This window comes from Callionymus lyra, chromosome 10 (assembly GCF_982586985.1).
Source record: "Callionymus lyra chromosome 10, fCalLyr1.hap1.1, whole genome shotgun sequence".
Taxonomy (NCBI): Eukaryota; Metazoa; Chordata; class Actinopteri; order Syngnathiformes; family Callionymidae; genus Callionymus; species Callionymus lyra.
The window spans coordinates 10,223,247-10,230,945 of NC_141827.1; the positions used below are offsets into that span (position 1 = coordinate 10,223,247).

At 44.2% G+C, this 7,699-nt stretch overlaps 1 pseudogene; it reads right to left on the reverse strand.

Moving 5' to 3' along the window:
- Window positions 1-4,235: 4,235 nt before the first annotated feature.
- On the reverse strand, window positions 4,236-7,365 carry LOC148070219 (RNA-binding protein 15 pseudogene; annotated as a pseudogene).
- Between the last annotated feature and the right edge of the window lie 334 nt (window positions 7,366-7,699).

Sequence of the window (7,699 nt, forward strand, 5' to 3'; positions counted from 1 at the left end):
TTTGTGTGTGTGATCAGTTACCCCATGACACCCATAAATGATCGCATGACACCCCATACATTATTCTATGACACCCGTAAATTATTGCATGACACCCATACATTATTCTGACACCCATAAAGGATTGTATGACCCACATAAAGGATTGTATGACACCCATAAAGGATTGTATAACACCCATAAATTATCACATGACACCCATACATTATTCTGAAATCCATAAAGGATGCATGACACCCATAAATGATCACATGACCCCCATAAAGGATTTTATGACACCCATAAATTATTGTATGATACCCGTAAATGATCACATGACATCCATACATTATTCTGACATCAATAAAGGATTGTATGTCACCAATTAATGATCAGATGACACCCATTTATGATTGTATGACACCCATACATTATTCTGACATCCATAAAGGATTGTACGTCATCAATTAATGATCACATGACACCCATAAAGGATTGTATGACACCCATTAATGATCACATGACATCCGTAAACGATAACATGACACCCATAAAGGATGGTTGACACCTAAATAACTGACACCCATTAATATTTACATGAGACTTATAAATTAGTAAGTTACAGCATGACACCCATAAAGGATTTTGTGATACTAGTAAATGATCACATGACACATAAATTATTCTATGACACCCATAAATGATTGTATGACACCCATAAATGATTGCATGACACCCATAAATAATTGTATGACACCCATAAATGATTGTATGACACCCATAAATGATTGTATGACACCCATAAATGATTGCATGACACCCATAAATGATTGCATGACACCCTTAAATAATTGTATGACACCCATAAATGATTCTATGACACCCATAAATGATTGTATGAGACCCATAAAAGATTGCATGACACCCATAAATAATTGTATGACACCCATAAATGATTCTATGACACCCATAAATGATTGTATGACACCCATAAATGATTGCATGACACCCTTAAATAATTGTATGACACCCATCAATTATTCTATGACACCCATAAATGATTGCATGACACCCATAAATAATTGTATGACACCCATAAATAATTGTATGACACCCATCAATTATTCTATGACACCCATAAATGATTGTATGACACCCCTTAATGATTGCATGACACCCATAAATAATTACATGAGTCATTATTAATTAAGTAACTAATAGCATGACACCATAAATGATCAAATGACATGTTTGGTCAGTACATTTATTTATGCGAGTTATTTATACAAAACAAAAATATGTATGATTTGATGTGTACGATAGCTTTAAACAAAAATACTTAATGCATTGATATGAAGGACAAATCGAGATTAAATCAAACAAACGAATGAATCGAAGTCATGGTGAGATTGATGACTCATCCTGCCGTGATCGCTCAAACAAGAAAGCCGCCATCTAGAGGCCAACATGTGAAAGTGCATCAGCACCAGACGTTTGTTTGTCGTTTACTTCAAACTTTCTAACAGTTAGTGAGTTTCTCTAGTTTAGAAACAATAAACAGATAATAGTGAAAACAGACATAGAGGATTACTTTGAACACAATGAAGTTTCATTTGTGTGGATTAGAAAGTATTTTCGGTATGTTTTGAATAACAAAAGTGATATTAAAATGTATTTGTTTACTAATACGTTAAACACAGATTATTCAAACTTTAAACCTTTTATTTTACTACCAAAAACGAATGTTTTTGAGGGGGATTTAAATCAAAGTTTTAAACAACAAATGCCTTTTTATAAAAAGTTAAAATCACATTGTTCTTTATTGAAGACTGAACGAGTGAGTAGTTAGTGAACGACCAGTATTACGTTTTAATTATTTTGTTGTTGTTGTTGCGTTTTCAACACTGGCAACAAAAGTGTCTGACCACTAACGGACCCTGGTGGTCAATAAAGGGTATTACAAAACATTTTTAGATCCCTTGCTATTTTGTCCAACTCTGCCATCTAGTGGACAACTAACAAAACAAAGTCCACGTCATGATAAAAAAAAGAGGCAACAACAGTTTGCTTGTATTCGATTAAAACAATTTAATTAAATGACGCACATAATAAATCAGACATGTCAATCAAATTACACTCACTTTTCTGAAGACATTTTGTTTGTTTAACCGGGGAAATTGTCACCTAGAGAGGATCTGAAAAAACTCAACATGTGTGTTAGCAATTTATCTTATTAGTGGTACATTGTCAGCAACACAAATATTAACACAAATGAGAAATACTCACACTGCAGACGCGGTTGTGGGTCGAACACTCTCCGGCGGGACTGGTCGTGATGTTCCTGAACACAGAGACACAACATCATGATGCAGAAGATACAGTGACTCGGTCCATGTCTCACTGGTGGATCATGTTTCGTCTCTCACAAGAGAGCAGCAGATCTCAGAGGAGGGTCACGGAGGAGGATCAGCCAGGAGCCAGGAGACCAGTAGATGTTCAGATGTCCAGGATCTGCAGATGGACGTTAAGAAGGACGCGTCAGAAGAAGAGTTTACTCTGCATGTGTCGTTTCAAGACAAAATAAAGACAGTTTTTCACCTCCAACCTTCACTTGAACCGACTGAAACATTTGTATCTCGTCCTAACAGTTGCCTCTGAGCATTAGATACTCTACGTGAAGATCCTTCTGAAATATAAACAACTTGTGACTGATATGTACTCAAGTGCCCCGGAGCAAACCAGCAACCTTCTGCTGTGAGGAGGTCACGCTAACAACAAAAAAATACTTCTTTTTTTTTAAACTTCACTGCCTCATGAACAAGGTTGAAAGTGAAAAAGTATAACATAGCAAACGTGCCATTAAATTGACAAGCGCGATTTATTAAACTATTTTTACTTGAAGAGTGACAATAGTACTAAAAAGGTACTAAAAATCCCCTGTTATTGGTACTAGAGCTTCTCCATAAACATAGTAAATATATAATTACTATATTGTTTGTAAATGAATGTATTCATCATATTTCATTTGTATTCATATCAATATTTATATTCGACTATTCTCACCACATCAGTGTTTACAACACTGTCAGTATATGTGATTTGACTGTTAAAAAAAAAGAAGATTGTATTTACAATTTGTAAAATAAAAAATAAAATAATTATTAAAACTATTAAATAATCTGTCAATGTAAAACTATAGTATACTATATTAAAGTACAGAAAATACTTTGCTATTAGGTCTAAATTAATTGTACGTCAATGTTTTTTATTAAAATAATTTATTTTAGATGCCACTTTTAATTTAAAGTCTTTCGTTTTATTGTATTTATCATTTCTTTTCATTTATATTTGATTCTTTTTTATTCCATACCGTCATCGACAACAACTTGTTCTTATTTTATTTTTATTTATTTTTAAGAAAAATTGCTGTATTTGATGTGGCTATTGGAAAAAACAATTACCCGAAGGAGACCTCCTGAGGGATCAATAAAGTTCTACCTTACTTTATCAAATTTGAAAATAAAGTTGGGGCCGAACTGTTAAATAATCTGAAAACAAGGATAATTTAATCTTCTTAATTGAATGCCATTTAAAACACCATTTTTTAAGGAAATTTTAAACATTTCGAAGTTTTCTTTTTAGCCTAATCACAGGAAGTGGTGAAGTTCCGAGCCGACCTCTAGAGAAATGCATGTTGGGTAATCAAGTGGTAAAGTTGTGAAGATGAACCTGATAAAAGTGGTATCATCGACAACACGAGGTCATGTGACAGCAGGAGTGTGGACTCTCGTACGTACCTACGACCGGGCCGTGGGTCCAGCAGGAGCTCCGGTGCAGGGCGTCGGCGTCCAGAGATGAACTTCAGCACCAAAGACGTGCTCGGTATCAGTATCAGCTAAACATGGAGACTTCCTGCTCCGGCCTTCAAACACGGAGCGCAGAAGCAAAGCGCTGATCTCCAAGCAGGAGCAGACGAACAACGAGATGAGGAACTTCCTGCTGGACCAGGATTTAAGGAGGGAAAAAAAACCTGAGCGGGAAACTCCGGGGCTCAAACTTCTGATGGAATCATGTACTTTTTCAAAGTATTCTACGGCGGACTCGCTGGTCCGAAATCTTGTTGAAATAAGACGTCGGAAACAACATGAAAAACTTCCTCTCCTTATTGCGGGAACAACTCCCGCCGTGTCAAAGTGTCGCAGCGACAAACTCCCAGAACAGAAAAGGTCACAAAAGTCGTCTTCCGAGGCACGTGAGTTTTCCAGGAAAGAGTAAATTTATTGAGACAAAGATCTATGAGCAGGCGCAGGATGATATCTCCACTCTCTCTCCTGAAACTCAGGGTACAAACATTTCTTTCTTTTTTTTTTCTCTCTCTCCACGTGAGAGCGATCAGACAAAAGCAACATTTCTGGGACAGACGAGGCGAGCGAGTGACGGTCCTGAGTCACGATGTCTTCGAACATAAAACATTCAAAAATCACCTGAGGCTTCATTAAAATGACAGAAAAACAAAATATTGCGAAACTTTAAAGAAAAAAAAAGAAAATTATGTTATCATTTCAGAAATATTCATCATATGAAGCTTCTCGAATTTACTCTTAGATACAAAAGTCTTGCTGATTAAATCAAACGTTCACCGCTGGAACAACAACAAAAAAAAAGATATGGAAATGTTAAAAAGTCTTAAAAGTGTACTTTTTTTTTTAGCATCTTTTGAAATGAATAGAACCTTCAACTCATCAGATCTTTTCAGGACATTTTTCAAAAGACAAAACTCCTCGTATTGAAAACTCTTAAAGGTTAATTTCTGGTGATTCATTCTTGTGATTTATAGTCTAGAATCTTTTTTAACTCTCAGTAGAATCTGTTGATATCTTTACATCAATATGTACATTAAACAAAAGGATTATCACAAGGATCCGCGTCGTGTCGTCATGGCGATCCGCTGACGATGACCATCACCATGTAGTCTTCCTCGGATTTGACAAAAGATTTGGCCGATTCATCCAGGAACTGTTTCGTGAACTCACAGGGGGGGAAAGCGTGAAGGACTCCGGCTTGGTCTTTGTCGCGGGGGCCCCCCACGGGAAGGCTGATGATCCCCGCCGCCTCCTTCTGCTTCAGGTACAGGACCAGGTTCTTCAGGGGTCTCTCGCCCTCCGGCGCCGGTTCCTCCGCGGACGCCCCCGGCACGGCGAGGAGGACCGAGTACCCGCCGTCGCTCGCCGCCTTGATGCGCCGGGAGACCTCGTCCAGCTTGGTCTGGTCCATGCGGAGGCGCTGTGTGATCTTTAGCTGCGACACCGGGCCCCCCGTCGACCCCTGGACGAGGAGACTCTTGGCCGCGGCCGCGCTGCCGCTCAGCACGTGCAGGGAGGTGGGGAAGCTGCTGTTCTTGAGCAGGAGCGCCCCCTGCCACACCTGAGCCAGCGTCTGCTCCTCCAGCTTGGACTTGGCGGGACTCTTGACACCGTCTCTGGCTCTACGTCTGTTCTCTGGCGAGGTGGGACTGATTGTTCGTCGCTTCTTGACCCCCGAGTTCGGCCGCTCCGGGGAGTTCTTGCCAGATAAGGGTGGACGGTCAGGATCGCTGATGTGCCCGTTGTCTTTGCTGCTCCCGCCCGAGCTCCGGTCCACGGACCGGCCGTGTCGCCGGCGACCAAACTCAGGAGACCGCTCGGGGTGCCAGCCCTGCTCCAGAGGTCTCCTCTTGGGGTTGAAGGTTCTGTTTCGGACCTCGTGGTTGTCGGGTTCCGGCCACGCCGGTCTGTCGTTGCGCTCCATGACGTCGTAGCCGCCGCCGCCTCGGATCCTGTCGTGTATCCCGGGGCCCGACCACTCAGCGGGGGGGAAAATGTCTCGGTCTCTGAAGCGAAACGAAGGAGACCTCTCTGGCTCTGGAACGTGATATGGTGGGGGGATGATGTCATAGGGCGACAGCGGGAGGGGCATGAACGGCTGCTGGGTGTGAATGCGGTGCTCTGTGTCTGCGAAGTCCACCCGGATTCTTCTGTCCCGACCGCCAAGAGGGAACCCCCGCATGTTAGCACAAGCGGCCTGGGCAGCAACCAGACTCTCGTACTGAATGTAGGCCCACACGTCCCCCTCCCTGTAGTCTATAGTCCTGATGGTGCCGAAGCGATCGAACTCCTCGTCGAGGGCAGGGAGTGACACCCAGGGCCCGAGCCCCCCCACCCACAGTCTGGTGGTGGGCGTAGGTTTGCCGTAGCCGATCTTTATCGGGTTGCGCCCCAAAACTTTCCCGGCCATGGCGAGCTTGGCACGATGGGCCATGTCCAGATTTTCAAACTTGATAAATCCATAGTTGCTGGTCTGACCCCGCACGGCTCGCTTGATGTCCACCTCGGTGATCACCCCGAAGCGCTCGAACGCCCTCTGGAGTTCACTCTCCGTCACCCTGATGTCCAGGTTGCCCAGAAACAACGTCCTGTTCGCCCTCTGGTCAACTTCGGGCGCCTCGATGTCCTCGTCGTGGAACGCGGGTGGCTCGAAAGGGGGTCTGGTCCGGGAGTCGCAGGGAAAGTCTCTCCCTCGGTCCAGGTCTCTGTGGTGGTCCATGTCTCTGTGGTGGGGCGGAGGGGGAGGAGGAATGCGGCCCATAGCCAGCTGCTGGAGCCGGTAGTCTCTGTAGCCCACACCGGTGGGTGACAGCTGCCTCTGCGGGGGGACGTGTCGGGGTCCCGGGGGGAACATGTCTTTGGAAACGGGGGAGCGGCTCCGGAGTCTGTCGTAGACCGGGTCTATCTGCAGGGGGCGGTCGTAGAGCACCAGCTTCCCGCGGGCGTGCTTCCCGGCGCGGGCGTCTTCGGGCCTCCTGAAGTTGACAAACGCCACCCGCTGCTCGTTCTCTCGGCTGATCTTCACGCTCACGTCCCCGTATTTGCTGAACTCGTGGAACAGGCCGTCCTCAACCTCGCCGTCGCTCAGCTGAGAGCCCAGGCCGCTTATCTTCAGGGTCCGATAATCGCTCTCCGGGGGAGGCCGGGGCCGGATGTCCGCGCCTCCGTTGGTTTTCACCGCGTAGTCGAAGCTGCCGCCGCCGCTCCGGCTGGACGAGCCGTGTCCGTCCGGTTCCCTCATGTCTCGCTTGTCATGGTGCAGGTTCCGTCGGGACGAGCTGCTGCCGTTGACGGTCAACGGAGCTCCGGGCTTCCGGCTATTTCCTCCTCGGTCTCTGCTATCATCTGGCGCCCGAGAACGTTTCTTTACCGGCGACTGTTCACGTCCTTTCATTTCAGACCGAGTCGATAGTGGCGAGCGACGGTCCGCGGATCCAACAGACGAACTATTTGCCACCGAAACCGTGTGGAATTTGTTTCAAAACTCGGGACGAGCCTCGGACGAGTCACATAGTCGCCATCTTGGATGAGTCTACTACTGTACAGGAAGCTACGCCCACCCTACATGGAGGATGTTCATTGGTCCGACCTCGTGTCACTCAACTGAAAGCGCCCGCCCGGCATAGACGGGCTGGAAAAAAAAGTTTCTTCTGAAAATCTTTAAATCGTTTTTATTGATGACATTTATTTTAGTTTTATTAGCGCAGCATTCGTTTGAAAATAGTGGTTACAACAATACATAATAATAATAAAGAGAGAAATATAAATATCGAATTAAAACCGATTAAAAAACTAAAAATAATCATAGTAATAAGAAACAATAACATTTACAGAATACGTTTTTGTCAAATGTTCAT